Source organism: Pleurodeles waltl, chromosome 6 (assembly GCF_031143425.1).
Source record: "Pleurodeles waltl isolate 20211129_DDA chromosome 6, aPleWal1.hap1.20221129, whole genome shotgun sequence".
NCBI lineage: Eukaryota > Metazoa > Chordata > Amphibia > Caudata > Salamandridae > Pleurodeles > Pleurodeles waltl.
In genome coordinates, this window is record NC_090445.1 from 1661789681 (window position 1) to 1661807679 (window position 17999).

A 17999-nucleotide genomic window follows, 5' to 3' on the forward strand; every position below is an offset into this window, starting at 1 on the left:
CGTACATACCAAGCTCTTTGCTGTCTGATCTCAGAGCAATGCTTGCTGATTGATTACAGTAAGCGTTTTCCACCTCAGGAACAGAGACAACAACAGCCTCCTTCGTCACCTGTTTCAAGGGTTACCACTCAACGTCAGAGGCCAACCTCTTTGCCACTAGCAAATGTGGCCACGCCGGACATGACCATAATCACAGGACACTGATGTTTCGGAAGGTGATCAAGAAGAAGGAGAGCTCCTTGACACTCAGTTGGAGTGGGACGAATATGTAATTCCCACTCCTCCTTCTCCTTCTCAGCCGAAAGTGGATTCTCCTCCAGATGACATAGGGGAATTCCATAATCTCCTGGAGAGAACAGCTAAACGGTTTGCTCTTCCAATGCCATCTAAGCAAACAGATTGCTTCTTATATGATTTTAAGGAGCCATTCCAGAAATCTGTACGTTACATACCATTAGTCAACTTCTTATGGGAAGAGGGTTTGAAAGTCATGCACAACCCTGCTACGGTCACGCCGGTGCTTCCTCGACTGGACAAAAAGTCCAAAGCACTGGAGGATGCCCCAGCATGTCTAACTAGTCACCCTCATCCAGATTCAGTGGTCGCTCAGGCGGCACAGAGAAGGTCCAAAAATCCTTCTGCTCCAATTTCCACGCCTCCGGACAAAGAGGGTAGACAGTTGGATAATATTGGAAAGAGGTTTTAGTCAATGGCTAGCCTCGTTATAAGAGCAGCTAACTCCCTGGCAGTGTTAGCCAGATATGACATACAACTATGGGCAGACATCGCCCGCATATTGACCAGTTGCCGGAGGATGTTAAGTCCGATGCGAAGAAGACGTTACATTAGGGAGAGCGTACATCAGCGGAACTGATAGATTGTGCTATTGATATAGCCACGACTGTGTTTCGTCAGCTCGCAGGTGCGGCTGTCCATTCGGAGGCAAGGCTGGTTAAAGGCTACATCGTTCAGTTCTGAGGTCCAGAGTAAAATCTTAGATCTTCCTTTCGATGGCCAGGCTTTGTTTGGAAAACATATTGACAAGACACTGCAGTCTATTAAATCTAACACAGATACTGCAAAATCATTGGGAACTCTCCAGTTTCGGAAACATTCCTTTCGAGCCACAATAGGACGTGGAATGCCTTCATCTAGGGGAGGCTACCAGCAATACAGATACTTGACGTTTCCTTCCTCCTCTCAGCAGTTCCATCAATACTACATACAAAGGCAACCGCCACAAGTGGCTTACAGCAGATCTAGCTCTAGAAGACGCTCAACTTGCCCTGCTAAAGCTTGATAGACCCAAGGCTCCGGCTGCATCCAACCATACTCCTCTGGTTCTAGGCGGAAAGATATCCCTGTTTTTCAAACAATGGCAAGTCATAACATCGGACGAGTGGGTCTTACAATTAGTGAAACAGGGCCACACTGTAGAGTTTGTCCAAATGCCTCCTCCCAATCCTCCTCGCAGAACTTCACTGAAGTATCTAGAACAACTCAAAAGGGAGATCAACAAAATGCTACTCAAAGGAGCAATAGAGTACCTTCATCACAGCGAAGAAGAGGTTTTTACTCCAGATTCTTTCTCATTCACAAAAGGTGGAAGGACTGGAGGCCGATCCTCGACCTCAGAGAATTAAGCACCTACTTGAAAAAACAATCCTTTCGCATGATAAGCCTACAGGATGTCCTTCTGCGATTGAACCAGGGAGACTTTATGTCTACACTAAAGCTAAAGGATGCACATTTCCACATCCCCATTCATCCAGCCCACAGACAATACCTGAGATTCATGGTAGCCGGAAGCCATTTTCAATTTCGAGTCCTCCCTTTTGGGCTAAAGCCAGCTCCCAGGATATTTACGAAGTGCCTAGCACGGATTGCAGCCTTTTTCAGGAGAAGAAAACATCAGGTATTCCCATACCTAGATGATTGGCTGATAAAAGCAAACACTTATACAGGAGCGTGCAGGTCAACAAAAAAGTGCGTTTCCTTGCTCAACAGCTTAGGCCTGGTCCTCAACTGGGAGAAATCCAAACCCCTATCATCACGCAGGATCATCTTTTTAGGAGCAAAACTGGACACTCAGTCCACCATGGCATGTCCCACAGTGCGAGACAACAAAAAATATTATCTCTAGTATAATCAATTCAGAGGAAGGACTACATTTCAGTTCGCCTCTTCAAATCTTTACTGGGCATGATGTCATCATGCATACCTCTAGTTCCTCTCTGCAGGCTCAAGATGCACCCTCTGCAAGAGCAGCTCAATCTGCAATGGCTCCAGATTTCAGGAAGCTTCGAAGATAAGATAAACATAACCCGAGCAATAGTCAAAGCTCTGGTATGGTGGTCTCAGAAACATCATCTATCTGTTGGCCTTTCGTTTCTCCATCACCCAGCACCGTGGACTACCACCACAGACGCCTCCCTGGAAGGTTGGGGAGCTGTTTTGCAAGACCTAAGAGTAAGTGGCAAGTCGCCACTAGAGTTGACGACAATGCATATCAATCTGCTGGTGCTCAAAGCAGTTTATCTGGCTTTACAGTCTTTTCTTCCAAAGATTGCCGGGTCAGAGGTGATAATTAGAACTGACAACACCGCTACAATGCATTACCTCAACAAACAGGGAGGCACAGGATCTCTTCCTCTCTCCAGGGAAGCTCAAGAATATGGAACTGGGTGTCGCAGCAAGGCATCAGGCTGACAGCGGTACACCTTCCAGGGATACAGAACAAGATAGCGGACTCGCCCAGCAGACAAAAATCGATGTGTCACGAATGGGAACTGGACCAGTCCACAGTCAATCACATTTTTTCCCAGTGGGGAACAATCAAATTCGTCCTATTTGTCAGCGGGTTGAACGCCAAATGCCAATACTTTGCAAGATGGCATCACCAGAAGGGATCATGGGGGAATGCGTTTTCCATAGCTTGGTCAGGAATCTTTGCATACCTTTTCCTCCAATACCATTGATCCCAAGAGTCCTGACAAAGATGAAGAGGGAACCGTACTGGACTCGCCAACATTGGTTTGCAGAGCTTCTTCTTCTGTCAGTGAAGCCTCACATCCCACTGAAACCATCTCCGCACTTGCTGACACTGAGCAGGGGGCAAATATTGCATCCGGATCCTCAGTCGAATCAATGATCAGCATGGCTCCTGAGCACAGGGAATTTGCACATTTAAATATTCCACAGGAGTGCAGAGACATTCTGTCCAAGGCCAGAGCAGCTAGCACCAATAAGACTTACTCTTGTAAGTGGAAAAGGTTTTGTTTGTGGTATCACCAACATCAAATTGATCCTCTTTCCTCATTGCCAGAGCAAATATTGCTTTCATTACTGCATTTGCGCAATCAGGGCTTGCGCATTCCTCTATAAAGATGCACCTGGCAGCGATTGCATCGTGCAGGCGTTCAGACTCTTCACCTTTGTTATGGTCCTCTAGATTGATAAAACGATTTCTGAAAGGGCTTTTCAGAGTCTTTTCTCCATTCAAGCCTCCTAGGGCCAGATGTAGCAAAGGTTTTTCCCCATTCTGTGTCTATGGGAAAAAGTGTTCGTACATATGGCCCCTAATCCCTTGTGGAATCTGAATATTGTTCTTGCACAACTGATGAAGCAGCCATTTGAGCTGATTCATCGAGCTTCTCTGAAATTCCTCTCCTGGAAAGTTGCCTTACTTGTAGCCCTCATGTCAGCCAGACGCGTCAGTGAGATACAGGCTCTTTCCATACAAGAGACGTTTTTACAGATCAAACAGGACAGGCTAATCTTGCGCACTAGTCCCTTCGGATTTTCATCTGAATGAGCCCTTTGTTTTCAAGACATTTTTTCCAGATCCGTCAACTCCTGCGGAGGGACTTTTGCACTCTTTAGACATTAAAAGGTGTGTTAAATTCTATTTGGACAGGACTAAATCTTTTCGTAGGTCCAATCAGCTGTTTGTGGTTTACAGTGCAACCAGGCGAATTGAACCGCTCTCCAAACAGAGCATAGCTAGATGGATCTCCTCAGCAATTCAATTTTGCCATCAAGCAGCGGGCAAGCCACTGCATTTGTCTGTCCGTACACATTCTACGCGGGCAGTTTCTTCTCCAGCAGCACTGTTTTCTGGGGTACCGCTGCAAGACATTTGTAGAGCAGCAACGTGGAAAAGCTGCCATACATTCACAAGACATTACTGCTTGGAAGCACTATCTCAAGGATAGGTATCGGTGGGTCAAGCAGTCCTCAGGAACCTCTTCCAGTGAAGGTGAGCCACCTCTTTCATCCCACCATCCTGATGTCAGGTATGCACATTGTTTATGACTAATAATTTCAGATTCAGATCCAATGCTTATGGTGATGTGATTATAATGAAGAAAAAAAAGGGGGGGAACAGACAGAATTTGATTTGAAATTTTGCTGTATATTAACATATTTTCAGTGTGTATCTGGAATAGACGGATAGAGTGTTACAATGTGCATACGTACTGCTCGCTACTCTGATTCAAGTATGTGAATCTATGAAAGTTCCAATACTGGAGTAAGAAAATTAGTTACTTACCTGTAACTTTAGTTCTCCAGTATTGGAATCTTTCATAGATTCACATGCGATCCACCCGCCTCCCCGGAGAAGCTCACCTTCACCTCTCTTTCTTTTTGTCATGTTATACGCACTTGTGCTCTGAAAATCTGAGGTACTGGAGCTTCTCTTAGGAGGGTTCTAGAGGGCGGTGTCTTCTGATTGGTGGATGCTCAAGTTTGGTCCTTTTTCTTAAAATGACTCTGATAGACTGTTAAATTAAGAGGCCTATGGCCCTTAGGTTGTATCTATGTCAACACTGCTTGGTTAAATGTACCGGGGGCTCCCATCTTAACGACGGGGAATGATTCAAGCATGTGAATCTATGAAAGATTCCAATACTGGAGAACTAAAGTTACAGGTAAGTAACTCATTTTCTTCCTCTGTGTGTTTGTCTGAGCCAGGCACCTGATCCAATACACTTGGTAGTTTTCCTTAGACAAGCAATTACACCAACTAACATTTAGAGTGGGAAAAATCATTGTCCACCAAATCTCTGCTGAACATACCTAGAGAATGTCCACGCTTGCAATAGTGATACAATAGTAACTCTCAGGGGCCCAAAGTTTTAGATAGGTTCCCTTTTCCCTTTCACTCCCCACGAGAGCACACAAAAGAATAATGAAGCATTGTTGTATAAGGTTTATTCAAAGCCAATCTAATGTAGATGTAAAACTACATTATAGCAGAGAATAAAATAATTGCAGTGATTATGAGTGAACAAAACATAAATATTATAATTGCAGACAACATAGCACAATAAATGAATTCTATTTGTTATTCTATCGTTGCTAATGATAATTAACTCCGAAAAGATTTACCATAATGTGAAATGTATAGCAGTAGTTTCAGACCTAAATACTGAGGGCAAACAGGCTCAATCTGCCTGCAAGGACACCTTATACTTTTGAGAAGCCAGGATGTCCTCCAACTGCAGCATTCATAGAAAGATAACAAGTTTGCCTGGAGTCCACATATCACTCACCACCAGAGGACTGAAATTGCTGCTTTTATATTGACTCTGAAAATCAATGTGAGAAAAATATTATTGTCATTTGTGATGTTATTTTACACATACAGACCCTCTATTCTGCACTTTTTCATATTACCAGTATATGAATATGAAAATTTAAAGCACACCATCAAAAGCTCATGATGAAATAAAACATCTCGTCATACAGTAATAATCATAACGTAGAGAAATATGGGCAAATTTCTTTCCCAAGCCGGTGCCTGGGTCAACTGAGCATGCAAGAGAAAAACTGCTGCCTTTGTTTTTTTCCTTTTATAAGCCAATTTTGTTGAATTAAGATTGAGTGAATACAACAACAAAAATATTGCTTTACAATCAGTCCCCGCCATCCCATCTGCCCCACCCCCAACATTCACTAAGGATCAGAACCGTCAACAGACAGTCTCCAGTGTGGCGGAGAAGCTGTAATAATCTCACCACTTTCCCCAAATCTTATAAAACCTCTGAGGACAGCCCCTGGTAACGTAAATTGTTTCCTCTTGTTTGGCACACTAGCCTATACTGGATCTTCAGAGTGCTAGGCTAGGGCAACTTCTAATTCCTCGCAGTGTCCTGCTTGGCCACCAGTGTTGCCAGACCAACCAGCGTTCAGTCACCTGTTGTGCCTCCAAGGTCCTCTGAAAGCACCAATTTTAGAGTAAGTGTAATAGTTTTGTCCAAGACTCTGGAGAGGGTTCTACCTACATGATTCCAATTTTGACTGATCCGAGGACAGCTCCACACCACGTCGAAGAAATCAGCCTCTGGAGTAGAGCATCTATGACAATTAGTGTCTGGTTGAAGGCTAGCATGCCAGAGTCAATGCAGTGTCATGTATGTGAGGTGCAAATAGTGTAATTGAGTGAGTCTGAGCGGCGCAGAGATGACAAATTTGCAAAGACCCATACATGCCATCCACCATTCCATGTCATCCAAATCACCAATCCAGTTCTCCTACTAACCTCGAAGCAAGTCCAATGCCGCAGGGGCATTACTAACCAAGGAACGATGCAGTTGGGAAATGCCCCTCTTTGCCCAACGCATCCATCAAGATCCTAGCTTCAAAGGGGCTATATTCCGGTAAGTCTGTTGTGTACCTCCTGAGTGCATGTCTCACCTACAAATATCTATGAAATTGTGTCTGGGAGGGCTGGAAAAGGGCCTGTATGTCTGTAGAGGAGTGCATATGATCCCCTGTCCAAACATCGCCCAATACCGCATTTCCAGTTAAGTCCCACTGCCGAAATTCCTCTAACCATGCCGTATGATCTAGCCAGGCCCTTCCATAACACCATCTGCTGAGTCAATTTTCTATGCCAGCCAAGGAATCTATCGGCAGCTGACCATACAAGTCAAATCGTCCTGGTGAGATCAGGAATATAAAGAGGAATGGGCCTGGCATTCAAATAGTACATCAACTCATCCAGATCAAGATGGTTTAGTTCAGGATGGGGTGCTGGGTCGGTCCATCCACCAGTCATCCAGTCATTGACTACCAGGAGCTGGGATGCCCAATAATACAATCTAATATCCTCTGCTTCTAGACCACCATTGTAAACTGACCGGTGACACTTGGCAAAAGTGATGCTTGAGGGAACGTCCCTCCAAATGAAGGAACGGAGTAGGGCTGCGACCTCAGTGAATAATGTATTGGGAATAGTGAGTGGAAAATTCTACAGGTATCTTTATGAGTGTGACCGGCCTAGGGCATTAATAGGGATGGTGGACTATGCAGCAAGGCGGGCCTTGGTCACCAAAACAAGATTGAGTGTGAGAGCTCAGGCACTATAGATATGTAAGCCTCTAAATACTTAAAACTGAGGTAGCAGACTAGGATCTCATACCGCCAGCCCAATACTGTGTCAACACCCCATATAGGAAGCAGAAGAGATTTAGTCCAATTCACCTGAAGCCCAGAGGCATAATACAACAGGCGTAACATTTTCAACACTCGGTGGCCTGACACCTGAAGGCTAATCAGAAACAGCATATAAAACCATTATGTCCTCCATTTTGTCAGTCCACCTCTGTAGGAAAGTGCCCCTTTTTCCATGGTCACCCCCACTTTTTGCCTGGTCCACAATGCAATTTTGACTGAAAGTGCACCCCCTTCAGTAAGTCCCTAGTAAATGGTACCCCAGTATCTAGGGCCAGGGTATCAAAGCGGGTCCCCAAGGGCTGCAGCATGAATTATGCCACCCTTAGGAGCCCCTCATCTAGTACATGCAGAATGCAATTGCAGCTGCGAGTCTCGGTGCAGCTAAAAGTGATAACACAACATGGCACACAGCCTGTGTGCCGTGTCCCCTACCACTGCATGCAATATATGTAAGTCACCCCTACAGGAGGTCTTACAGCCCTAAGGCAGGGTGCATTATATTGCATGTGAGGATTAATCTGCATGAGCAGATTTGTCCCTGCTATGTCTGTCGATTTTTATTTATACTAAGAGAACAGGGAAGACATTTTAAGTACAAGTGCTAGACACTGGTCACTGCGAGATCCCCAGCTACACGATGGCTTCACTGAAATTAGGGATGTTTGTGATCAAACATCTTGAATTAATAAACCCTCACTGATTCCAGAGATGGATTTATTAAGTCATGCACCCAGAGAGCACCTTAGAGCTGTCCCCTGAAAACCTGCCAACTACCAGTGTGAAGGCTGACTAGTTTTAGCCAAACTGCCACCACCAGACACAATTCTGACCCCCAAGGGTGAGAGCCTTGGTGGTCAGAAACAGGTCCTCTGCTTGTAGACCCTATCGGTGGATGCCCACCAACACTGTCAGGCCTCATTGAAGTCCAGTTGTCGGAAGAACACCCGATTGATTTCTAGCTGTGGACTTAGGGCTTTGGTGCATTGGCCGCCACCGCTGTTTCTAAGGATAACTTACAAGATACAAGTTCTCCCGCTTGGCAGTCCCTGACTGTATGTGTGAAGTAGGTTTTAGCCGCCCCCTCGGAGCATAGCTTTACTTGCCACCCATAAAGTACTCGCCTTCTGGACCAAACCCTCATTGATATGAAAATAGTCCTGTAGCTACTTTTCCAACTAGCCAAGAAAGCTGTCATCGGTAAGAAACCAGGCATTAAAATGCCATACAGGACGGCGACAATGCACTGCGCCACCTAGACGGAGCAGGAGAGGAAAATACCTGTACAATACCCTTGGCAATACCTGAATTCAGATTGAGTGAGAATGTCTGTGTCACGGAGGAATATGTGGTCAATTCCCAACTGGAGTTTTGTTGATGCAGAAGCATGCGTATATGCCCTTTAACGGGGATGCCACACCAGCCAAACGTTGCACGACCCAAGGAGCTCATCCATGAAACCAGCATCCTAGACATGTTGTTTAGTCCATGCGAAGGAAGCAAGAAACCTTGACCCTAGGGTCTGGTACAGCTTTGAAATCCCTCCGATCAGCAGGGTCCCATAGTGCAGTGTTGCATCAACTGCTGTAACATCGTGAACTGTCTTTCTGTGTAGGTGTGGAGAAGTGTAAACACTTAAGGTATTGTAGGAGGCTGGCCCAGTGTGTGGTGGACACCTAAGGTGTCACAACGTATACTGGGTTCTGGCAACTCTTAGATAGTGGTACATTGTCTAGGTAGCCAGGACTCTCTAGTGCTAGCTGTGGTGACCAGCCAAGACATATCTAGGAGGAGAGCCAGCAAAAGCAGTCGGAGCCCCCATGAGCAACCCACTGGCAGCAGGCACAGTAAGTTTCAGTGAGGGCCAGGCAGCACACATGAAGAGGAGTCCCACGTCGCTGGAGCAGCAGAGAGGAGACTGTCCTTCTAGAGGTAGAGTGCTAGGGGCTGGGGCTACTTGGAGCCTGAAGATACCTCGAAGCAGGAGTCAAGAAGCCTTGGTTGCTGCAACAGTCGCGGTGCACAGGGGTTCTGTCTTGGAGGAAGAGGCAAGAATTCACCATCTCCCAAGTTGGACAGAAGGTAGAGAGGACCAGGAGGACCGCTCATGCCCCAACACCTGTGTTGGAGAATCTTCGCAGGTCCAGAGGACAGCAGCCGGACATTGTTGCCTTAGGTGCCTGCAGATGCAGTGGAGTGACTCCTTCACTTCAAAGGAGATTTCTTCTTGCTTCTTGGGTTCAGCTGAAGCCTTCCCAACCCCAGAGCATGCACCGCTGTAAAAATGTTGCAAGTTGCTGACAGGAGCCGGTGAAACAATGTTGCAAGGAGAGTTTGTTTTGGGGTTGGATCTTGTTTTGCTCCTTTGAAATCCAGCAGCGGTTCCGGTGGCCTGAAGCAGAAGAGGTTGTTGCAGAGGAGTACTGGTGGAGTCTTGCATGCTGAATCTGGGGGCCCACCCGCAAGGAAGGCCCTAAATAGCCCAAAAAGGGGCTTTGTCACATTCCAAGGTGACCACCTATCAGAGGGGTTCATTGATGTCCTCTTCCTAACCTGACCAGTCAGATGCTCTCATGGCCCTCTTACCATCTTGTTTTCAAGATGGCAGAATCAAGAAGCCACCTGAAGGAGCTCTGGGCAAAACTCCTGGGTTCGTGATAGAGGGGAGTGGTCACTCCCCTTTCTTTTGTGCAGTTTCGCACCAGAGCAGTGACCGGGGGTCCCCTGGACTGGTGCAACCCGGATCATGCAAGGAAGGCACCAAATGTACCCTTCAAAGCAAACCAGTGGCATGGGGAGGCTACCCCACCCAAGCCTTGTAACACCTATTTCCAACGGAGAGGAGGATGCACCCCTCTCCCACAGGAAGTTCTTTGTTCTGCCTTCCCTGCTTGAGCTGATCAAGCAGTAGGAGGGCAGAATCCTGTCTGAGGGGAAACCCTGGAAGACTGGTAGAAGCAATACTGGTGGGGGGGGGGGGGGGAGTCCTAAAATGACTTCCCCGCTCTTACGAAGTCCATAGAATTGGAACTGGATTTCGTAGGGACACCTTTGCTCTTGCCGGGGTGTTCACTCACACACAGGGACCTGCACCTTGCCCTTAGGGCTGAAAGGGCCTACCATAGGGGTGACTTACAGTGACCTGGTGTAGTGATCAACAGTGAAAAGATGCATGCAACTTTTCACACAGGCTGCAAATGGAAGGCCTGCAGATACAGTATGCATGGGCTTCCATGGGTGGTATAGTACATGCTGCAGCCCCTGGAGGACCACTTGTGTACCCTTGCCATGGGTACCTAAGTACCATATAATAGAGACTTATAAGGGTAAACCCGTTAGAGGAGAGAGCACAATCACTGGGGCCCTGGCTAGCAGGATCCCACTGAAAACAGTCTAAGCACACAGACAACAGGTAAAAAGTGGGGGTAACCATGCCAGAGAGAGGAATTTTCCTACAGGTATTATAAGGTTTCCCTTCCAGCATGCCAACCACCCTAACATATCAACCATGGGTGTCATGGAGAACTTGGCCAATTACAAGGAGTTGTGTTTGTGGAGTAAAATTGCCACCCCTCTAGAACCACAACCGAAACTCGAATGATAAGTTCAGTAATACCCAAATCTACGTAAGAAGAGACTTCGAGTTCGCATGAGGTGGGTCTCCTGTAGTAGCACCACATATGGCTTGTGGCGCCTGAGGAACTTAAGGACCATTGTACACTTGATATGGTCCAGGAGGCCATTGATGGTCCTCGAAAGAAAGCTAAAGGGAGTCATGAGGAGAGCTTGTAGCGTTGAATGTTAGTGGCTGAGCGAACCGCATAGGTTGCTGCAGACAGCAAAGGACACATAGGGAAGCAATTAGGCAAAAAATAAGAATAAAAGGTATGATCTAAACTGCCCAAAACACCCCCAACAATTGCAACCCACATATCCACCCTAGAAGCATCTGTCACCCAACACCCTCCAACAAAACACTTGAAACACATACCAGTGTATTCTAAGTTGACCACCTCCTTAGGATCTTAGCATCAGGAGTAAGGGTATGCCCTGGGCCTCGGGCCGTGACAGAAGCGAAGCAATTCAGATGCCGGATCGTTGACAGTCATATTTGTCCCTTCTTGGGCCCTCTATCATCAGAGGTGTCCCCCTGGGAGGGTCCCAAGGCCCACTGGCCCCAAACGAGCAGGCTGTTAGCGGTCTGGGAACAGACTGGCTCTGTGTCTGAGGATTCTGCAAATCATCTCCACCGGCCACGTTGGCCATTAGGTTTTGGTTTCCTGCAGGCCAGGGAGTGGGTGATAGGAGGAGCAGGCCTATCCTGACCCAGCTCCGCTCACCCTTCAGTGGGTACATGGCGTCGTAAGGATTTCTGTTCGTTGGCCCAGTCCCATGCCTCCTCGGGGTATTGAAGAAATGGGAACTAGAGCCATGAGGACTTTGATCCGCGCCGGGAAATTCAACATGTGTTGAAGAGACATCGCTCGGAGGTTCTGCTTAACAGCTTCAAGACATTTATGTTGTTATTGCATGGTTTGTGAGTAGTCCAGGAAACTTATAATATGAGCGAATTGGAAATTAAGTTTGCCTTGGCTACGCGTCCTTCTCACAATAAGGAAATTCTGAATTGTGTCAATGACTGGATGAGGCGGTGCTTCAGGATGGGGTTTCTGTGCCACAGCACCACATGCTGCTTGATCAGCAACAAACTGAGGTGACAGGATCCCCTAAGGGACCTAGGATTTGATCCAGGTTTCAATTCATGTCCCTGGTTTGGTGGGATTCGACCCCCCTCTGGGAAGCCCATGAAGTGCATGTTGCTCCGCTGAGAGCGATTTTCGGAATACTCTGCTTCGGCCTCCAGGGTACAAGTAGTAGACGTAAGTGAGATGGCTTTAGCCTTAATGTCTATAGAGTCGTCTTCCAGTGTGGATAATCGTCCCTCCACCTCAGTGACCCTCCCAGCCACATTACGGAGATCTTGATGCAGGAGCACGTCGGATCCCACCTCACAAATCCTGGCATCAGGGGTCTCCCGAGAGGTCTGAATGGCCTGCAGGATCTGGGCCACATCAGTGGTTGGCGTTGCCCCAGGGCCCTGAGAGTCAGCCGCATCATGCTTTGCGGAGTCAGTGGGGCAGGCAGCTGCGGCTCCTCTGTTATGGCGGAGGAGCGTTGCACCCCCGCTGATAGCCAGCAGAGGGAAAAGTGAAAAATAAAATGATAATAAAACCATTTTATTATCACTTTAATTTTCTTATGGGCCAGCACTAGAGCCATCTGAGTCAAGGGCGGGCCATTATAGACAGCAGGTGGAGGAGTAATGTGCACATTTAGTGTGCATGTCCGTTTGGCCGGCTGTCCAAAGACAGCCAAACCGGCATGCGCACTTAGATTTCTCCACCTAGCTGTGCTGCATAGCCGGTGGAGAAGAAGCACAGGCTCCCAGGCCCTGAGCGAGCATAAAAGGCCAAACACTGCGCTGCTCTCATGCTGGTAAACACTATTAGCAGCATTAGAGCCATCTTGATTGTCATCTGGGAGCCTGCGCATTGTGTACCAGCCCCTTGGGGAGTCGGGACCGGAGCAGACGGCGGCCGGCAGCAGCAGGTAAGTCTCTTTAAAAATATTTATTTACCCCCCAATTCATTGCCCACATCCTCCCACCACCTGCCCCACCACTTATCATCAAAAGCAGCAGCCACTGGGGGCAGGTAGTGTATTTGTTGATCCCTGGCGCTGGCCCCACCACGCAACAAAAAGGCAGGAGCAGCCAGAGCCCTCATCCGCCTTTAATCATCCCCCTCCACGTTTGTGATCCTCCAGGGGATGGGGCCGCCAGTAGGGAGGGAGGAGGGGAAGAAGTAATGAGGGACTGATTTGGCCTCCTGGCAAGGGAAGAACATCGCAAGCCTCGACTGTTCCCAGTAGGCCAAAGTGGGATGGACATCCTTGCGGGTCGCAGGCCTGAGGCCGGGCCCACACAGAGTCCCTCAGAACCCCTCACCTGCAGCTCCCTCTTGGAGCATTGGGGCATGATGGTCAGGGCCTCCCCAGCAAGCCCGTCAGAGCCGCCACCGGCCACCACGAAATAACTTGTTGCCCTGTAGCTCCCAGGATCTCAGACCCTGAATTTGCCATGCCACTGTTTCCAGAGGGATCCCCAGGGCTCCAGGTTGAAGTCACCACCTTAGTTTAGGAGCCCAGGGCTGCAATGCAACACGATGGCCAACAGTTTCATGACACCTTAAATTTCCTGCACTATCGAGCATTTCTCTTGCTTCTGGAGTTACACTATTTATCTTTGCTCACTTAATGTGGTTCATTATTAGCTCGTTGTCTAGATCTTGTTTTTTCAGAAATAGCTAGACATTCTTATTGGCAAAGATAGCGTTCATAGCCAACTGGGAATATGCCTCTGGGCCATCTTCTAGTTGTCGTACTACAGGTGAATTTTGTGTGACCTGATTATCCAAATCCTGGCCAGCAAATACCTCATTTTGTCACTTCTTGAGTGTTATCTCTTTATATATTCACAGTAGTCTAACACATTGTCTAGCAGTTGGGCGTATTCCTTTCTTTTGCCCATAAATCTAAGGTGTGGTCAGTTAATCCTAGGTTTCTCATGGGGCATTTGTTTCATATTTTTCTTGCGCGTTTATTACTCGACCCTGCAGCGTCAAACAAGATTTATGCTGTGGGAAGAATTTTCCTGTATTTCGTTTTTTTTTCAAGAATTAGCCACTGTCTCCTCTTCCTGTGTGTATTTGGGTGGTGGGATAGCTAGTTTGTGCATGTTATAGGATTGGCAGTGCTTATTAGGATGATTTTGTATGGGAGTTATTTAAAGAGTGCTTTCTATACAGTGAGCCAAGACAATGGGTTTTGGAGGACTGGTAACCCGTTACAAAGCTGATCGTAAGATTGATGAAATGTATAATTATTTTCTCATATATGGGAATGGGAATCTGTTTTAAATATGGTGAAAGTATTTAGGCTTAGGTATTGCATAATATATGGATGTGCACGGTTATTGAGTCCATGATGGAGTATAGGAGACTGAAAGGGGTTGCAAGCTGGTGTTTTATCTTTTTATAATATACAAATGACAGAATAGGAATATTAGTGCAACAATAAAAGATAAAATATTATGCCAACATCTTTACAATCTTTTCATGAACCAACCCATTCTGACATAATATTTTATACAGGATAAAACAGGGTGGCCCCTTCCATCATAAAAAACAAAATTAAATTCAAGATACAATTTGAATTTCATTAAATTAATGTTCTGATGTTTTGAATATAACGTAAGTGATAGGACTGCAAGATTAATCACTGTGAGATTAATACCCATTAACCATTAACTGTGGATAATTTGGAACCCGTATTTCTAATGGATTTTTCTCATCACAGATTCTTCATCCTGTGGTTCTCCCCTGGCGCCAGGTTGCATCCATAAACTCTTATAATAGGTTCTGTGCACTACTAGGTGGCATTATGGGCCACCATTGCAACTCCTTTCTACCTCCAGATATTACTTCACAAATCCCCATACATGTACCACGCCTGAGCGCAGTCAATATTTTTCCTGTGCCCTTTGACTTGGGTCTGGAGTTCCACTCCAACTGGTGTCAGTTCTTTCAGAAGCCCTTTTGGCTCAAATTGGTTTGGAGGTGTAGAGGGATGTGGTCTTCAAAGATGACACAATTTAAAACATGTTGTGATTGCCTTAAGCAGATGTAGGTCACAGAGCCACACATCATCTGCTTGTCGTGCTGTGGGAGCAAAACATGACTCCAAGTACTGTGACAAATGATCTCTGTTGGATTTCAAAGCCATCAGGGAGCAAGAAGCGAAATTTAATCCCACTGAACATAAGACATGGGGACATTCTGAATCCACATTGCAAAGCCGGTCCCTGTTCAGGCCACACTCTTCATGTAAGTCAAAGGCAAAGGTGAGAGAGAAATCAACAAAGAAACCTAGAAGTAAACATGGTTCTTTGGCATCCAGGCACACCCTTTCTTGGGTGGAGACCCGCAGTTAATGTTCAGATACCTCATGCCACCTGGAGCCAATGCACCCCAACTTACTCAGATTATTGTCAACTCTGCATCAGGTTGGGGCCTTCAAAGACGCTATGCCACAAATCTTTATGTATTCTGGCTCCCTTGGGGTGTTCTATGACCCAGCATCTTAGAGAGACCTCCAGGTGTACTCCCAATGGCAGGTTGCTCACTGACAAATACATACCCACACAAGCTCAACCTGCTCCACCTTTGGCGCTGGGCCATACGTATACTTCTGTACTGCAGATCTCAGCAATTTTCCTTATTTTGGTGCTGACTGTGGTGTTACCATTTCTAGATCCGGTTCGGCTTGGGCCTGAATTTGGATCCATTTTTTATTAGGGTTCACGTTATGTCACTGTGCCATAGTTAAGGCATGCCCCATTCTGGAGGAAGACTCCTCTCCTGTTTATTTGCCGTAGCAGCAGCACTTTAGGAGCATGGGGGCCATTTTTGCATCTCACTGTGATGTCATACAGTGTTTCACCTCCATAACATGATGAAGATGATGACATAACATGTTACCTCTTCATTCTACTGACGCTGGTTATATCTTAAATTTCAAAATGCCAGTGGCCTAGCTAACTCTCCAGAATCTGTTATTTGTTTCTCTTGAAGTTCCACACCAAAGAAAGTGCCTCTTACTCTGTTGTGGTTTGGAGGGCAGCACAAGTGTTTGGTATTGCACTCCCCACTTACGAGACAGACCTTCTGACAGAGATTTTGCAGCTTGGCCCTCCTACCATTTAATGAGGTTCATATTGACCCAATCATAGCAGCTTTGTTGTATTAAATGTTAGTAGCATGTGTGGCTGTAGATACACATATTGTACTCACTCCTGCCACATAGTGTTGAGCTCAGACGTTCCAAGTTGTTTTTCTCCAAAGATGTCTTTCGAATCACAAGGTCTCAGTAATTTCTCCTCTAGATAGAATAGTGGGTGGTCATAGACTCCACTGTTACAATGTTTTTTTTCTGCCGTTGGGTTTGACCTTGAGTCCTCTGACTTCCAACCTATCACCAGAAGTCTTCGATGCATCGCTCTCTATTTGCATGTCAGTTCCATCTGCTGGTTCCTTCGATGACCTCCAAAAGGAGGCATGCATGCTCTGACCTCCTTTTGGAGAATGACAACACGCTTGAGGTGATAGAAAAGCCACCTTTTAAGAGATGACCCCAGTGTTGTGCTAAATATTCCGGGGCCGGCCTCCACGCCATGTGCGACTTGTGCAGGACTAAGATGAGAGCCACTGTGACCGCTGTTATGTGTTCTACTACTACTAGCAAGAGTGAAAGAAAGACTAACATTTGATGCCCCTCCTCAAAGAAAATCATAAATGTCAAACAGGCATCCAAACTCTGGACCCAAATACCTGAGGACATAGGAACAATCCCCAAACTTCTAACATTTTGCAAAAACACATCTGTTCAAAACTCACTTTCCATGTAGAACCTGTAAGAGCGACAGAGTTATCGACAAATAAGTACATTCATGTCTGCTATACTGTTACTTACCTGTTTTTTGTAAAGTGCCTTGCAGTACCTGTGGCTTGGGCTTCGCTCTATACCTGCAATAATAGCAATAATAAGTAAATAAATGCTTGAGATGGTGTTGAGGATAATCCCTGCCTAATTTCAGCCAAATCAATAACATAAGTGGGCCTGGAGGTGTAGATTCCAGAGGAAGCTATATGTAATTGTTCACATCTACAGGGTCTGACACTCATGTGCCGAATTACAATTTTGAGTCACAGCCATAACATCCTCTCATGAGGATACCATGCTTATAACATATGTCATGAATGTAAGTAACATATATACAAGGGACCCTTAAGATAGGTAAGTGAAGGACCCCGTTATGTGGGATTCTATCTTGTAAGAGAAGAGCTGTAATGGGTCATGCCTGTTCCCCTCACTACTGATTGGATACCACCAACCGTTAGTCTCATGTAGCATGGGGAAAAAGGAGCACAGTTTTCAGCTAGGTGCAATGTACTCTTCGAATGTACCCCTATTCAGTAGAGCCCAGGATGATTGTAAGGATCAAGTCAAACACATGTTACTAGAACGCCAGTGGTCTTGAGGATTCAAGCCATTGGAGGGCAAAGACACATAAATAGCGCAGACTGGTTCCACGGACTGGACCTGCGTGGACTTTTGTTCTTACACCAATGCATGTTGCCCAAGCTCGTTAACTTCCTCCCATGCCCTTTGATTGCAATAATTTAACATAGGTTGTACAGTTTCATCACACTTTAAATCCTCTTTAAGGTTTTTTCCTTTTTTTCTTTTTTCTTTGCCTAGATATTTTTTAAAACCGTAGAAGTTAAATCAAAATCAATAGTTATTCTTTCTGAGGAAACGCTATTAAAATGTCTGCGAGGTGCATTTATTTTAGGTTCTCATCTCAGTTGATTAAGACTTCTGAGCAGCTCTTTTAGCATGCCTGGAAGTATATCAATTAAACA

At 46.1% G+C, this 17999-nt stretch overlaps 1 protein-coding gene across 2 annotated transcripts in view; it reads left to right on the forward strand.

Moving 5' to 3' along the window:
* INPP5E (inositol polyphosphate-5-phosphatase E) overlaps positions 1–17999 on the forward strand; it is a 238358-nt gene that overhangs the window by 128189 nt on the left and 92170 nt on the right. The window lies entirely within an intron of this gene.